This window comes from Psammomys obesus, unplaced genomic scaffold (assembly GCF_907164565.1).
Source record: "Psammomys obesus unplaced genomic scaffold, mPsaObe1.curated_primary_1811, whole genome shotgun sequence".
NCBI classification, from domain to species: domain Eukaryota; kingdom Metazoa; phylum Chordata; class Mammalia; order Rodentia; family Muridae; genus Psammomys; species Psammomys obesus.
The window spans coordinates 6,281,814-6,299,690 of record NW_026585504.1 but is presented as its reverse complement, the minus strand read 5'-3'; the positions used below and the strand labels follow the sequence as shown (position 1 = coordinate 6,299,690).

The 17,877-nt window shown below is 43.4% G+C and overlaps 1 protein-coding gene and 1 pseudogene across 3 annotated transcripts in view; both read left to right on the top strand.

Annotated features, from left to right (window-relative positions):
• Nucleotides 1-17,877, top strand: part of Ebf4 (EBF family member 4) — a 72,765-nt gene that overhangs the window by 32,323 nt on the left and 22,565 nt on the right. The gene's annotated exons all lie outside the window — the stretch shown is intronic.
• On the top strand, nt 7,963-8,273 carry LOC129681119 (ATP synthase subunit g, mitochondrial-like; annotated as a pseudogene).

Below are 17,877 nucleotides of genomic sequence, written 5' to 3'. Positions count from 1 at the left end.
AAAGATGAACTTGAACTCCTGATCATCCTGCCTTCACCTCCTATGTGCGGGGTTTACAGGTGTGTGCCACCGAGCCCAGACAATGTGGTGTGTTTGGGATTGAACCCAGGGTTTCACTCTGCCAACTGAGCTACGTCCCCGGCCCTGCTGATAGTTCTACATCTGTCTTCATGATCGATACTTACATTTTTTTCTTGTAATTTATTTGCTTGTTTTTAGTATCAGGGTAATATTTGAATATCATATGAATATTTGCTATCTTTTGGGTTAGTTGGGAAGTACTCCTCCTTTTTTTGGTTTTTAAAAGCAAATTTTGCACTTATCAACGTGCATGTGAGTCTGTGTATGCACGTGTTCATGTGTGTGTGCATAAATGGAAGCCAGAGAATAGCTTGTCAGATTCAGTTCTTTCCATCTATGTAACCGAGTTGTTTTTTTTTTTCCTTGTCCTGATTTCTGAAATAGTGACTCTGAGACTTTATTACTTATAAATAAGTAGCTTTGGCTTGTTTCCGGACCAGTTCCTAACATATTACCCATTTACTCTACTGTATGTGTGCTACGTGGCTGCTTACCTCTCCTTGGTGTGATGCGTCCATTTTCCTCAGAGTCCAGGACAGATCTCTCTCTGTCTATCCCAGAGCTCACCTCTCTCCGCTGAAGCTCCCACCTCCTATTTCCTGCCTCAGCTAACAGGCCATCGGCTTTGTCTTGACAGGTGACGCTTCCATGCAGTACGCAAGAGATTCTTTCTGTACATCCACCATGCGGGTTCCAGGGCTTAGACTCTGGCTGTTAGATTTGGCAGCAAGTACCCTTTCCAGCTGCGCTGTCTTGGAAGCCCATCCTCTTAAATTTTTGACAGGATTCGTATAGAACTGATATCACTTCTTCTGTAAACACTTGACAAAACTCACCAGTGTACCACCTAGGCAGACGTTTTCTTTACTCTAATTAGTATGAGGATTTATCACGTGCATTTGATCCTCAGCATCTATGTAAAACAAACAAGCAGCAACAGCAACAACCAGGACATGATGGCACAAGCCTGTAATGCGGTCGCTAGAGAAGCAAAAACAGGAGCATTCTGGGGCTCTCCTACCAGCCCAGCTAGCAGAAACAGTGAGCTCCAAGTTCTAGCAAGAGACCCTGTCTCAAAAAATAAAGTGGCGAGTGATTAAGGCAAACCTTTGGTATCAACCTTTAGCCTGCTGTCTTAGTTACCTTTCTGTCACTGTGACAAAACACCAAGTCTGCTTACAAAAGTTTTCCATTGAGCTTACGGTTTCAGAGGGTTAGAGTTCATGATGGCAGAGCAAAGGCCTGTTGACAGGAACAGCTGAGACCTTACATCTTGACATCTTGCTCTGAAAGTGTGTGCGTGTGTTTATGAGAGAGAGAGAGAGAGAAGGAGTCTTTTGAAAACTCAAACCTTGCCCCAATGACACACCTTCGACAAGGCCAAACCTTTTAACCCTTTCCAAACAGTTCTACCACCTGGGAGCTAAGTATTCAAACACATGAGCCCGTAGAAGGGGCCGGGGTGCCGTTCTCATTTAAACCACGACTTTCCACTCCCTGGCCCCCATAGGCTCATGGTGGTGTCGTAATCCTAAACATATGCAGTCCAGCTTCACAGGTCCCCGTTGTCTTCCAGTCTCAACACTGCTTTAAAACTCAAATCTCTTCTGAGACCAGGGGCAGCATCTTCATTGAAACCCTCTCTAAAATCAGAACACAGTTTCACACTTCTAGCATACAATAGCACAGAAATATACATTACTATTCCAAAAGGGAGAAATCAGAATAATGTGGAAATACTGGACCAAAGAAAGACCAAATCCCAGCAGCGTGAACTCCAAATCCTGCATCTCCATGTGTGATGTTAGGGCTTAGGTCGTTCCACCCTTCCAGCTCTGCTGTAACATGCTTCTCACTCTTGGTATGGTTCCTCTCCTGTCTGCAGCTCTCCTTGGCAGCTCCAATATACTGGGGTCTCCAGCGCAACTCAGGCTTCCCTTTCATAGTGTCCCACAATCCCTTCTCAGGGCATTCATGCAAAGACTACCCTGCCGCTCCTTGCCTGGCCTCAGCAGCTCTCCTTTGCCTCAAAGGAAGATTCCGCAGCCCTTTCCTAGTGTATCCTTCTGACTGTAAAGTCACATGAATGACTGCCAAGTTTAGCTGCCAGCCTGGGGTGGAACTTTGAATCACATCTGCAGCAGCTTTCATTTGTTTTTGTTGTCATGGTTGTTGTTTTGTTGCTGTTGTTGTTGTGTAAACAGAATATTCCCTAGGCCCTTTTCTTTCACAAACAGGAATCTTAGCTGGATAGGGTCTTGCTCTGAGGGCACCCTTCCCTTTATTTCATTTTGGATCAGGCCACACCTTAATCACCTTATCTCTTTCAGCACCAGGCTTGGCTCCAATTTCCTGGTGCTCTTTTTCTCTTCAAACTATCTATTTTGTGCCAGGCGTGGTGGCACCTACCTTTAAACCCAGCTCTCAGGAGGCAGAGACATGGCAGCAGGAACAATTGAGAGCTCTCATCTTGATCCACAAGCAGGAGGCAAGGAGCACACTGGAAAGGGCACACGTCTTTGAATCCTCAAAGCCTGCCCCCGGAAACACACCTTCTCCAAGAAGGCCACACCTCTTAGTCCTTCCTAAACAGTTCCACCAAGTGAGGACTAAGCCTATGAGCCTATGAGGGGGGGGGGGCATTTTTATTCAAGCCACCACACCTGCATGTGTACCTGCAAAGAAAACCATTTTTTAAAAAAAGAACTTAACCATTTCTTTAGGAATGGCCTTTGGTAAAGGGCATCTTTTAACAAATTTATTTCTTATAAATTGCTTAACTTGTTGATATAAAGCGCTTTATAATGTTCTCCTGCTGTTCAGAGTAGCATCAACGTTCTCATATCTGATGCTGGCAACTTGTGGCTTCTCTCTTTCTCTGCTAAGCAGTTTGGCAACAGATTTGCCTCTGTCATTGCACAGCAGCTTTAGGTGACTTCTCTATCTACCTTTTTGTTATTTTTTTAATTTCTTCCCCTAACCCTTCCCTCTGTCCCTCTCTCTTTGAGTATGTGTTTTTTTTTCCCCAGGCAAGGCAAACTGAGCTCCTATTTTATTGATTTCTACTTTGCTATGTACTTTCTCTCATTTACCTACTTGCGTTTAACTTCCTGTGCTTTTTCCAGTTTCTTTCTTCATTCTATGTGTGTGGGTGTTTTGACTAGCATGTATATCTGCACACCACATGGACGCAGTTCCCACAGAAGCCAGGAGAGGGTGTAGTGTCCCCTGGGACTGGAGTTACAGAGGGTTGTGAGCTGCCATGTGGGTGCTAGGAGTCAAACTGGGTCTTCTGGAAGAGCAGCCAGTGCTCTAAACCATTGAGCCCCATTTTTTTCTGGTTTCTTAAGGTAGAAGCCAAGTCACTGATTTAAAGCCTTTTATTTTATGTAAAGAAGATTCACAGAGTCAGGCATTTCTCCTTAAGTACTCCTTTTGTGACATACTACACATTCTGGCAAGACTGTTTTCACTCTCATTCATGTTTAAATTTTGATTTTATGGAGCTGGAGAGTTGGCTCAGTGCTTAAGAGCAATGAATGCTTTTCCAGAGGAGCAGGTGTGTTCCGAAGCACCCACATGGCAGCTCACAGCTGTCTGGGCACCAGGCACATATATGCATGCAGGAAAACTATCACACACACAAAAGAAAAATAAATCTTTGAAACGTGTTTCTAATCTTCCCTTTGGAGATCTGTCTGACCCATCCACGTGTTATCTAAAAACACAGGAGCTGACGACATGACTCACAATGGGTAAAGCCTGACAACTGAGTTCAACCCCTAACACACACAGGTGTCCTCTGGTCTCCACATGTTAACATTGGCATGTATGTGCACGCACACGCACACACACACTGTAATTTAAAAAATAAAATATAGGCTGAGCGGTGGTGGCACAGGCCTTTAATCCCTGCACTTGGGAGGCAGAGACAGGCAAATCTCTGAGTTGTGACCAGCCTGGTCGACACCTCAAAGTCCGCTCCATCACCAAGACTCCTGCCCGGTGTGGGTGACCACTCAGGGAAGTTGCGTGCCTGGAGCTCCCTGCAGGGCAAGGGGCAGCTTGGCAGTCCAGTGGACAGCAGAGTCTTGTGAGCAGTTGTTTCAGCTTGGGTAACTGCTTGTGACTCCCATAAGTTTGGATGTCTGAGACTTGTGTGTTTTATTACTCTTCTTTTCAGGAGAGACTCTTTCAACTCAGAAAAATCGCTTCACACGGCCATGTAGCTCAGGCCAGCCTGGAACTCACTAGTAGCCTAGGCTAGCCTTCATGTCTCAATCTTCCCACCTCAGCCCTCCAATTCCTGGAATAACAAGTGTGGGCCTTCCTGCCTGGCTAATTGAGGCTCTTCTTCTTCCTTTTAAAATTAGTTCACCTTTGTCTTCTTAATACAATTTTACTTTGTTAATTCAGTTGTTTTTTTGTTTTTGTTTTTGGTGGGGTCTTTTTTGAGACAGAGTTTCTCTGTAGCCTTGGCTGTCCTGGACTGGCTCTGTAGGTCAGGCTGGCCTTGAACTCACAGAGATCCACCTGCCTCTGCCTCCCCAAGTGCTGGGATTACAGGAGTGCACCACCATGCCTGGCTAGTTGTTTTGTTTGTTTGTTTGTTTTAGTCTTTTAGAGCACACCTCACAGTGTTAGAACTTACTGGTTAGTTTTGGAGATAGGGTATTATGTCGCATGGATTCTTTCTCCCCTCTTTTCTCCTTTAATATAGCTTCCTCTAACCTCATGATTGCCAGTCTACCCTCAAGACTACACACACACACACACACACACACTTACACATCCTTGCACACTCACACATGTGAGACCAGACTCACACATGTGTGCACACATACTCACACATATGCACTCTCCTGCACTTAAATCTAGATTCCACCCGTGAAAGATCAATTATCTTAAGAGTAAAGTCATATAAAACAATACATTCACCCACTTACTTAGTATTTCCAGCGTCTTTTCCAAACTGCTCTATGATTCCAGTGTTCACCTGCTATCACTTTCCTCGTGCCTGAAAGGCACCCTTTTATATCTCTTGTATTGATAAGCTTGCTTGCTTGCTTTCTCTCTTTTTTCTTTTTTGCTGGGTATAGAATTCTAGACCAATTGCTGGACTTTTTGTGGTTGCTTTTCTTCTCGTTCGGGTGATTACAATTAAATCCAGGGCCTGTACAGACACAGAGACTCTTTTCTAACTGGTACCCCGTCTCCCTTTGTCGCACTGTATATGGTGTACCTTTCCTTCTGGCTGCTGTAGGGTGTCACCCTTCATCTTCAGCGACGTGGCTGCAGTGTAGAGCGACGGAGCAGTTCATGTTCCTGGGAGTGTGTTGATCTTTCTGGATCTCAGTTTAAAATTTTACATGTGATTAGAAAGGTTTGGTTTGGGTTTTGGTTGTTTCCGAGACAGGGTTTCTCTGTGTAGCCCTGGCTCTCCTGGAATTCACTCTGTAGAACCAGGCTGGCCTCAACTCAGAGATCCACCTGCCTCTGCCTGGGGTTAAAGGTGTTACACCACCGCCGCCCAGCCTGAAAGGCATGCGCTTGCTATATTTGGGGACATTTTTTTGTTGTTCAAATACTTTTCTGCTCTTTCACCTTCATCGGGAGTCTAACTGCTTGTATATAGACATTTGTAGTTTTTCTGTGGTCCACTGATCATTTTTTATTTTTGAGATGTGCTGTATTATGTAGCAAATGCTAGCCGTGAACTCATGACCCTCCTGCTTCAGCCTCCCAAGTACTGGGGTTATAGGCATACCTGTGCCTGCCTGTGCTTCCCCATCATTCGTGTGTGTGTGTGTGTGTGTGTGTGTGTGTGTGTGTGTGTGTGTGCGCGCCGCAGAAATAATGTGGCATTCTTGCTTCTGGATATGAAATGCAACTCTGTCTTTCACTGTGGGTAACTTTTGTGGCCCCCTGAAATCTTTACCCTCCCACCCCAGAGAACCTTACTTTTCCTGCTACTAATTCTCCATCTACTGGAGGAATTCTTAGCCTGAATTCTACGAGACCTCTATGGATGCAGGCATAGAATTCTGGGTAAATTTGGATGAGAAGGTTGTATCTGTATTTTACACGAACTCTATCTTGGTACCTTTCACTAAATGTTAATATTTCCTTCAGTGAAGGGAATAAGCAACAGATACAGGAGCATTTGCACTATGGATAATTGTCTCCATAATAGTCACTTCCTTTTTCTCTTCTATAATTATTATTATTTTTTTATTATTATGTGTGTATAAAACATTTTAGGAATTGGTTTTCTCTTTTCCCTGTGGGTTCAGGGGATCAAACTCAGGTTGCCAGGCTTGTACAGCACCCCTACAAACTCTTGTCCACTGAGCCATCTTTCTGGCCCAAAAGTATTCAGTTTTCTTGTCATGGTATAGAGGGGCTTTGACTATTTAAACTTTCATACTCAATGTTGCTTCAAAATCATGATCATTATTATAACCATGTTAGATCTGCAATTAGTAAAGTATATATAGCCACATTAGCACTCTAGGCACTGATAACTACATTTATAATCCTGAGTATTTTGTCTTATACCAGAGGATACATTAGCCTGAGAATAGAGCTGGGGGCGGAGGTCATGACACTAAAGTATTGAAAACTTAAGGAATTTAAGAGCTTCTGATTTAGAGCTGCCCCCCCCCCCCATTCCTTTAAAAACATTTTATTCCTTCTTGGGTGCATTTCCATGACATCTTACAGGTAGTTGTCCTCAAGGTGTCTGGATCTGGCTGATGGAAAGGCATTTCCCTTCTTCAATGAGCTCTGGAAGAGCATTTGGTCCCTAGGTGTCCCCAGCAGCACCCAGCCCTGCTTCAGGCCCTGTGGTGAGCTAGCCTCCCCCAACCTTTTGATAGCCCCGACAGGTAGCAGCTGAGGACCAATTCCTTGTTCTTTACCTTTAAAGGACTCTTTCCAACTTCTCACAGTTGTTTTGAAGCTCAGCTGAGCTGAGATAGGGGAGCTATGATGCCCTAAATCTTCTCACTTTCCACTATAAAAACAAATAATGAGCTCAGAGCCATAAGCCTGTTTCACAGTTTGTTGCCAGGTAACAGGTCTGGAAACTGCTCTGTTGTGCCTAAATTTCAGTCCTCAGGGGAAACTAAGGCCCCTCCAAAAAAAAAAAATCCTTTTCACCTCGTGTGAGCAGCATCAGTTGCTTCCGTTCATGAGCCAGCAACAGTCTCCCCAGAGGTCAGACCTGAGACGGATTTTTATGCTAGTGAAATGAAGCAGGAAGACCGTGAGCAAGGATATGGGCTGAGCTGGAGTCAGCCTCGTTCTCCTGGGAGCTCTGGAGCGCTGCAGGCACTGGGCTTAGCATTTGGCAGCTTGTGAGAGCAGGGAAGTAAGAGGCTGTGAGCTAGATTTGTGGTAGGGAAATCGCCACCAGGTGTTTCAAGGTGGAATGGCTCTTTGTCTCTCTGGGGAACGTGCAGCTGGTTTTGAGCACACTGGCCAGAGTCTTGATCCCTGGGATATCATAGCACCTTTCCACAGGCTTCGTGACTCCCTCAGAGTTCTGAAGTCAGCTCAGAATGGAGGCCTTGGCAGAGCCATGCTGCCTTGCTGTCTGTTGAAGGTCTAGGTGCCTGCCAGGACTACTGTGGCTTCACTGCTGCTGCTCACACAGAACCCCTCTCCTCTCCTGTGGAACTCCTGCCTTCTTGTCACTGAATGTAGGAACCAGTCAGGTGATTCAGGGCTGTTTCATCTCAAGATCTTTAATAACATCTATAGGGCTGGAGAGATGGCCCAACTATTAAAGGCTGAACTCACAACCAAACCAAACCAACCAACCAAACAAACAAACAAAACCCAAAATTTATAAAGATCCTTTTTCAAAATAGGGTCACCATGGCCAAGTTCATCCATAACTTTGTGGAGAAGGCTCCAGGGCTGATGACCGTGACTTTCTTGAAGCCTTGACTGGCCCCGTTTTGACAGTATGCCAAGGTTGAGCTGGTTCCCCCAACCCCTGCTGAAATCCCTACAGCTGTTCAGAGCGTGGAAAAAAAAAATAATTCAAAGTGCTAAAACTGGTCACTTTCAAACAGTTTACAGTTAAGGAAGCTGTGCTGAATGGTTCGGTGGCCACTGAGGTGCAGGTATGGTTTTATACAGGAGAGATCATAGGCAAACATGGCATCTTTGGCTACGATGTTTGAAGATCAGCCCTTAACATCCTTTGTCTGAGTTCTTATTTGAGTGTTCTTGGACTATGTGTAAGGTTATACTTTTGGGGAGACTGGATCAGTGCTAATGACATCTACACAAGAAATCCTTAGCCCAGTAAGTGTGCCAAGAGCAGGCCTGGAGGGTCTGTTAACCCCGAGGCCTCTAGTGAGACTCATGAACACAGGGCGGGCTAAATGCAGCTGGCTTGCTGTGTGAAACAAGATATTAGAAGAATACAGCCCCACTGGTGAGCTGCTTGCTCTGTGTCCACCCTGTCTCAGCGTTCTAGCCCCCCATCCGTCACCTCATGGCTACTTCTAGACTGTTCCATGTGAGGGAAATAAGTGCATGCGCCTCTATATCCGGGAGCTCTGCTGCAGTGGATGACGGGAATACATGCAGCGTGACACCAGGTCATCCAGGACCAAGCTGCTTGTTCTCCGCTCTCCCATAAACCAGCACCCTCATCTACACAGATTAAGTAGGCTCCGATTGGGAAGGACTCTTTATACAATGTTGACATTAGCAATTCTTCATAGAAATGACAATGTCCATGTCTGACTGCAACCAGATCTCGAGGCACAGAAGTCAGCATCTGAATACACAGTGCTCAAGGCCACCCCCACCCCCCCCAACACCTAGGAGAGGAAAGGAATGTAGACAGCAGAGACAGTGAACAGTCCCTGTCTGGCCACTCTCACTTTTTCTTCCATGCACAAACTTCCCCTTTGTCCACTGCTACTAAATACCTCTCCCACGGGAGCCAGCCCCTGCAGGCCATGGTCCCCTTTATAATGGGGAGCTGGGGCAGAACCCAGGTGTCCATCTGCTTGTAATTTGATGGGTCTTGTGTTTCTGGGGCTATGAAGGCAAGTTCTTAGGAGCAGGCCTAAGACCAGGAGGATCACTTTCCACCTGCCTCTTCGTCATTGGCAGTTTTGACATAGAAAAGATCTTTTTTTTTTTTTTTCATGCTAGTTTTTACTCCCATCAACTCAGGTCTGTTGTGATATCTAGTTGGGGTTTTTGCTTGCCTTACTATGGTAAGCCCCGGAACACCTAGCTACAATATTGCAAATGAAATTGTAATGGTATATTTTTAACATGCAATTAACATACCAAAAATTAACTCTTTTAAATAAAATCATACAATCATCAGCACTATCTAAGTTTAAAATGGTTTTTATCACTCTTGTTGTAGTTTGATTTTGGGTTTTTGATTTTGGTTGTTGTGGGAGAGGGTTAAGGCACCAAACAATTTATAGTCATCATGAAGAGAAGTCAGGGCAGGAACTCAAGGCAGGAATCTGGAGGCAGGAACTGAAACAGAGGCCATGGAGGAACTCTGCTTACATGCTTGCTCCGTGGCTTGCTTGTCTCCTTTCTTACACAGCTCAGGACCCGTCCAGGTCCTCTCATGTCAATCATTAACCAAGAAAAGGCCCCACAAACATGCCTACGTGGGAGGATGGTGGAGGTGATTTCTCAACTGAGGTTCGTCTTCCCAGGTATCTCTAGCTTGTGTCAGGTTGACAAGAACTAACCAGCATAACTCCTTGAACAAAATTGATACCCTTTAGCAGTCACACCTCATTCTCCCTGCCCCTAGCTCCTAGCAATCACTAATCTACATCCAGTGTCTGTGGGCTCCTTGTTCTGGATACTTCATGTAAACAGCGTCACCCAGTACTTGGGTGCTGCTGCTGTTGTGTGTGCATGATGTGTGTGTGTGTGTGTGTGTGTGTGTGTGTGTGTGTGTGTGTGTGTACATACATGCCACAGTGCCTGTGCAGAAGTCAGGGGACAACTCTATTGAGTTGTTTCTCTCCTTCCACTTTTATGTGAGTTCTTTTGGGATCAAACTCAAGTCCTCAGGCTTATGTGGCAATGCCTTTACCCACCATTTCACCAGCTTCAGTATATGGTGGTTTATGACCAGCTTCTTTTATTTGGAATAGTGTTTTCAAGTTTCATAGAGACTATAATTTACATTAGCATTTCATTAAATTTTTTGACAAATATAATTCCACTATAAAGTTCTATCTTTTTTATTTGTTCATTCATCTGTTCATAGATAACCAGGCTGTTTCTACCTTGAGCTACTGTGAATTATGTTAATATAAAGCTTTGTGTACTAGGTTTTGTGGATGAACTTAGAAGCTCAGGCCTACAATTCCAGCTACTTGTGAGGCCAAGTCAGGAGACTCTCAAGTTCCAGGTCAATGTAGAGAGACCTCAGCTCCAAAACGCGAGCAAAACTAAAAGGCTTTATGTACACAGTAAACTCACGTGGAGTTGCTGCATCATAAGATAACTGTTTCACGTCTTGAAACATTGCCAAATCGACTTCCAAAACAAGTACACCAGCTTTTACCTCAACACTAATGCATGATGGGTCTGCTTTCTTACACCCTCATTGATATGCATTATTGTCTGAGTGTTTTCTATATTTATTTATTTTATAGGCCTTCATGTATGTTTGTGAAGCACATGCAGGCCTAGTGCCCCAAGAGGCCAGGAGAGGGAGTTGAATCCTTGGACCCGAGTTACAGATAGTTGTGAGCCACCATGTGGGCACTGGGAATCGAACTCAAGTCCTCTGCGAGAACAAGTGTTCTTAACCACAGAGTCTCTCCAGCCTCTTCAGTTAATTTTTATATAGGATGTGAAATAAGAGTCCAAATTCCATGTTGAGAGTTGTAAAGGATTGGTTTCTTTTTTTTCTTTGAATATTTGGTGGAATTTAACACTAAAACCATCTGGGCCTGAGATTTTTGTGTAAGGTTTTTAAAAGGCCAATTCAAGCTATCATCATAAATCTGTTTTCCTGCTGAATCATTTGGAAGTTTTGCCACTTCATCTATGTTATCTGGTGTACAGTTGTCCGCAATATTCTCTCTCACAATTCCTACTGCTGCAGGCTGGTTGTAATATTACCTTTCTTAATCATGATTTTGGCAGTTTGGATCTTTCTTTCTTCTTTCCTTTTTGTCAGTCTAAGCATTTGTCACTTTTGTTACTTTTTTCTTCCTTTCTTTCTATTTATTATTGTTTTTATTTTATTTATGTATTTCTGTTTTTTCGAGACAGGGTTTCTTTCTCAGTGTGGCCTTGGCTGTCCTGAACTCACTTTGTAGACCAGGCTGGCGTTGAACTCACAGTGATCCACCTGCCTCTGCCTCCCTGAGTGCTGGGATTAAAGGTGTGCACTGCCACATCAGGCTTTGATACTCTTTTGAAATTTTTATTTATTTAAATTTACTGTTGGTGGTCAGGGCACATAAGTCACTCTGCATGAGCAGAGGCCGGAAGATAACTTTGTGTAGTCCCGTCTCTCCTCCCACTTTTGTTGTTGTTGTTGCTAACTTGCGTCTATATATTTTCTTCTCTGCGATTTAACATCCAATAACCAAATCCTACAGTACACAGAAAATAAAAAACATGCTATAAGAAAGTGACCAAAGAAAGCATGGGTCTTACACCTTGCTAACCACCATAATTAGATTTTTGACTGAAATTCTTTGATAAGCATTAGCTGAAATATTTCTCTGTGTTACCAAATGAGAATGTGCCTTTAAAAAAAAAAAATCTGGGGGCTGGCGAGATGGTTCAGAGGTTAAGAGCATTGACTGCTCTTCTGAAGATCCTGAGTTCAATTCCCAGCAACCACATGGTGGCTCACAGCCATCTATAATGAGAGCTGATGCATAATGAGATCTGGTGTATACATAATAAAATTAAAAAAAAAAAATCCTAGCCTAGTGGTGCATACCTATAATCCCAGTACTCTGAGAGGCAGAGGCAGGTGGCTCTCTGTGAGTTGGAGGCCAGCCTGGTCTACAAAGCAAGTCCAGGACAGCCAAGGCTACACAGAGCAACCCTGTATCAAACAAACAAACAAACAAACAAACAAACAAACATCCTGTAGCTGCAGCCTGAGTAGGGCCAGCCCCTACTCCTGGTGACCACGTTCTAGCCTGCACGTTGGGAAGGAAGTGATCAAAACTGCAGCTGTGTCAGAAGAGGGGATGGTGGCTTGCGCTACCCAGGCATTGGAGAAACCTAAAAAGGAAAGGATGTTGAGGCCCATATCGGAAAGGAATCTGACAGAAGGGACGGTTCCACACAGCACTGCAGCACGCTCACGCCTTCGTCCCTGTGGTAGTCATGTGACATGAGAAAGGATTGTCCGGGTCGAGAGGTCATTCTTCTGCTCCAAATGGTTAAAAGTTCTGGGGCGGGGTGGGTGACTCTGGCCTCAGGCTGGTCTGCAGAGTACCTTCTCCTGAGGAGCTGTCCCACCACCAGCCCTGTGCATCTTTAAAAAACAAAACCAAACACATCAACCAACTTGTATTTTAATAGTCTCTATTTTCTGTTCTTTATTTCGTTCATTTCTGCTCTAACCATTATTTCCTTTTTGTTGTTTACACTGGGTGTAGTTTCTGTTTTGCCAGTTTTTAAAGTTTAAGCTGGAGATTTGAGATACCGTCTTTATTTTTTTTTTTAACTATAGCTCATGTAGATTACATAAGTTTCATAAAATTTCACCTAAGCATTTCTCTAGAGACATCACACAAGTTTTAGTATGTTCTGCTTTCATTTTGTTATCTAAAGGATTTTATAATTCTCTTCCGATCTCTTCCTTGACCCTGGTTATTTACAGATACATTATTTCACCTCAACATTAGTGACTTTCTAAGCTTCCTTGTGCTACTAATGCCTGTATTTAATTCCATCGTGGACAGAGAATATCCTTTGTGAACTTTGGACAGTGCTGATCCCTTGAAATCTATGAGTGTGAGTGATGTTAAAAATGGCCTAACATGAGCTGTGCTTTAAAAAAAAAAAAAAAAAAAAAAAGTTCTGTGTGCCCTTGAGAAGATCTGTTGTTTGGAGAACAGATCTACAGATGGCCCTTAGGTTTAGTGGTTCACAGCATCTTCTGCTTCCTCACTGACCCACAGCCTGGTGCTTCTGTCTGTGGCTGAGACAGGGAACTGAAGTCACCAACTCTTAGTGCTGAGCTCTTTCTCTCTTCTCCATTTTTTTGTTTTTGTTTGTTTGTTGTTTGGTTTTTTTGCTATGTGTATTTTGGAGCTTGGATACTAGCTGTGTGTGCTAGTAATTGTTATTTCTCTTGCCAGTTACCATAAAATAGTCATCTTGTGTCTCACAACAATTTTTGTATTGAAATCTGTTTGGTATTATAATGGCCACTCCACCTCTCTGGCTGGAATTTGTATGACGTATCTTTCCCACCCTTTTGTTTTCTAAAGTGTGTTTCACATATATAGCAGACAGTTGAATCACGTGTTTTTAAATCCATTCTGCCAATCTTTGCCTTTAAACTGAGACATTTAATTAACTTATATTTAGCGTAATTACTGATAAGATGGGACTTTTTTGTACTTGTTTTGTATTTGATATTGAGGATTAAATTTGGGATCTTACGATATGAGGCAAGTGGTCTACCACTGAGCTCAATCACTAGTCCTTTTTTTACTCTTAGTTTTAAGACAAGAGCATACTTACCCTGACTCATATAGACTATGGCCTAAGTGGGCTTTAAACCTGTGGCCTTTCTGCTTCAGCCTTAGAGTAGCTCAGATTAAAGACTTCTGCCACCAGGCCTGGATATATGTTTTCTATCTTCTTTGTTCCTCTACTCCTCCATTATTGCTTTTTTTTTAAATTAAATGTATATTTTTGCAGCGATCTGTTTTAATTCTGCTGTAGTTGTTACTGGTATTTTCTTAGCAGTTGCTCAAAGAATTATAATTAAATATCTTAAATTTAGAACAATCTAATTTAGCCAAAATCAACTTAATTTATACACTATACAAAAATAATATTCCAAGACCAGAAAAAATGGCTTTTGCATATGCACTTCTACAAAATAAATACAGCAAGCCAATTTATCATACTAATAACAGGGGCCCAGTGCAGTCCTGTGTGCTTTCCTCTCCCAGTCTTGTCAGTAAGATGAAAATCTTTTTTTTTTTCTTTTAAGAAAGGGATTTAAAAAATTCTTCTCTTATATATTACATCCTGACTGCAGTCCCTTCTCCCCCCATACTCACACACACCCCTCCCCTCAGAAAAGAACAGGCCTCCCAGGAGCATCAACCAAACACGGTATAACAAGCTACAGTAAGACCAGACACAAACCATCATATCAAGGCTGGACAAGGCATCCCAGTAGGAGGAAAACAATCCCACAAGTAGGCAAAAGAGTCAGGGACAGCCCCTGCTCCCACTGTTAGGATTCTCACAAGAATACCAAGCTACTCAACATAACATATATACAGAGAACCTCGGGCAGGCCCCTCCGGGTTGCCTGACCTCTGTGGTTTCTTGGTGTCCCTGGCTCTCTGGTTCCTCCGATCACTCCTCCCCCTCCTCCGCAGGACTCCCCTAGCTCTGCCTAATGTTTGGCTGTGGGATTCTGCATCTGCTCCCATCAGCTGCTGGATGAAGTCTCTCTGGTCTCTCTGAGGATGATTCTGCTAGGCTCTGGTCCCGAAACACTCTGTGGGCAGGGCAAACTGTAGACTGAAGGTTTTGTGACTAGGGTGGTGTCCCAACCCATCCACTTGAGGCCTTGCCTGCTCACAGAAGATGGCTAGTTCAGGCTGTGTCCCCCATCACTAGGAGTCTAGAATCTCATAAATTGCATGGAGTTGCCATTGCAATAGTTTCTACGTTGCTTCTGAAATGCCCCGCCCTCCAATTCCAGTCATTTCTCCCAGTATCCCGCCTACATCTCTCCTGTTCCCAAACCCACTCACCCCAGTCCAAGAGCAAAATCATCCTATTTCCCCTTCCCAGAGAGATCCTTGCATCCTCCCTTAAGCCCTTCCTGTTACTTAGCCCCTCCCTTCTGTGGATTGTAGCATTATTAAGTAAGATAAAACCTTAAGCTGGGCCTGGTTGTTCAGACCTATAATAAGGACATCTAAAATAGACATTGTTTTCGGAAGAGCTGTAGTAAAATATTACTGGAGAACTGGTGACGTAGTTCAGGAGGGTGCCCAAAGCCCTGGATTGATCCTCCGTATCACATAACACAGCTGTGGTGAGCATATGTCTAACCCAGCACTCGGGGTACAGGCAGGAGGGGAGCCTGGCTGTGAGAGTCCTTGTAGAAAAAAAAGAGCTGGGCACAGTGGAGCACGCCTGTAATCCCAGCACTGGGGAGGCAGAGGCAGGTGGATCTCTGTGAGTTCAAGGCCAGCCTCGTCTACAGAAGAAGGAGGAAGAGAAGGAGGAGGAGAGAAAGAGGAGGAGGAGAAAAGGAGTAGGAGAGAAGGAGGAGAGGAAGTGACACTGTAGGGGGGTTCCTATAACTCCTGACCCCTCATGTATGTACTCTAGGGGTGTACCATAACCCATGATCCCACACCAGTCTTTTAAATTAGGCAGAAGGCAAATGGTTACATGGGTGCTACCTTTTATATTTATGAAATGTGTCTTTCATTTCAAACGGAAGGATTCCTATTAATATTTTTTGCATGACGAATTTGTTAATGATGAATCTTCAGTTCCTGTTTGCCTGAAGATGTCTCAATTTCTCCTTCATATTTGAAGTAGAAACATTGCCAGTATTTTTGGTTAACAGTTTTCCCTTCAGCATAACATGTCACCTCTGTGTCCGTGGGCTGCTTCTGTGTCTGATGAGATGTCGGATTTTTATCTTTCTGAGGAGCCTTCGCCCATGGGAAGTTATTTCTTCTACTTGCTTCTCAGGTTCTGTCTCCATCTCTGCCTTGGAATAGTTTGAGTCTGACACATCTGTGGGTCTCTAATTATTGCTTGGAATCCACTGAGCTTCCTGGATGTGCTCAATAAAGTTTTTCATCGAATTTGGAGTGTTTGGGCCATTATTTCTTCAAATATCCTTTCTAACCTTTCCCTTTCTTTCTTCCTTTCAGAGAGAATGCACTCTTGATGTTCTTATCGTTCTTGATGATGCTCTGTAGGCTTTGTTTATTTTGTCCATTTTCTCCAGTCTTCTCCTAACCTGGACAACCTCAGGTGGCCTGCGTTCAAACTCACTGCTAGTTTTTTGTTCACCTGTGCTATCTTTTTTTTTTTTTTTTCATTTCAATCATGTTCTCATCAACTCCACAATTAACATTTGAAAAAAGTTTGTTTATCTCTGTTGGTATATCTTTGGAATGAAACATCTTTCTCATACTTTTATTGAAATCTTTATACATGGCTTGCTTTAGTTCTATAAACATTAAAAATAATGTTTTAAATTATTTGTCTAGAAAGTCTAACATGGGATTCTTCAAGGACAGTCATATTGATTGGTTTATTTTTTTTATTTATGAATCTCATTTTCCTAGCATTTTACATATATGATAATTCTTTGTTTGAAAAAAAAAAAAACTAGTCATTTTATTAATATAATGCAGGACCTCTGGAAAGCAAACCCCCTGATGGTTACTTATGTTGTTCTGCCTATTTCTGTAGGGTTTTTGTTTTGTTTTGCAATTTTTCTGGATCAGTTCTCCAGCTATGTATTTTCTATGGTGCGGTTACTGAAGTTTCTGATACTACCTTAGTGACTGACACAGTTAAATCGGCTTCTCTCTCTCTGCTGAAAGGCTCGGTGTGCATCGGGGCACACCTTCGTTGCTCTAGAAATTAACAGCTCTGCCTTAGACCTCTCCTCTTACACGCATAGGAAGCCAGAGATGAGACTAGAACCTACACCATTCCTGGGTGTGTGCCCTTTTCCCCAACAGGCATGGCTTTCTAGGGTTATTCAGAATGCGCTGGAACTTCTCTGTGGACAGCTTACTTCCCCATTCTTTCCCTTTAAAAACTTTTGGAAAGGTTTACTTTTCCCAGTGTTGCTATCTCTAGCAGATGATTGGAAGCATCATGTGCCTAGGGCTTTGCTCACAGAACAAACTTTGAACTGGGTGAAATGAAGTGTGTGCATGGGGCTGGTAGGGGCCACTGGACTGGTCAGAGTGACAGCTGCTGGGGAACACAGCAGTCAGAGGCTCCTAGGCCACCTCCCTCCTCTCTGGCTGCTGCCAGGTGCTGATTTTTACAGTTACTGTAGTAACTATAAAAGCTCTCTAACTGAGCTGGGGTGAACGGAAGAGGGCTGTTTATTCACTGCCAAGCTTTTCACTCTTATAACATTAGGACATTTTTCTTGAATAAATGTTACAAAACATTTTTTTAAGAGTTGTGAAATGTTACATGTAAATGGTGTTGTGCAATCTATAATTTGAGCACCTAGGAGGCAGAGGTAGCCAAGGTCATCTTTGGCTAGATGGTAAGCTCAGGGTTAGCCTGGTCTACTGAAAACCCTGTCTCAAAAAAGCACAACAACAACAACAATCAAACGAAAAGCAGAGTTTCAAAAAAGTTGATTGTGGTTATTTTTGCCATTGTTTTCATTGCTTTGTGGCTCTCGGTTCTGTCTTTGTAGTGGGCATCTTTAACCTGGATATACAACTTTACAGTGTCTCCTATTAAAAGTGATTGGGGACTTTGGACCAACATTCATCCTATCAGAATGGTGTGTGTGTGTGTGTGTGTGTGTGTGTGTGTGTGTGTGTGTGTGTG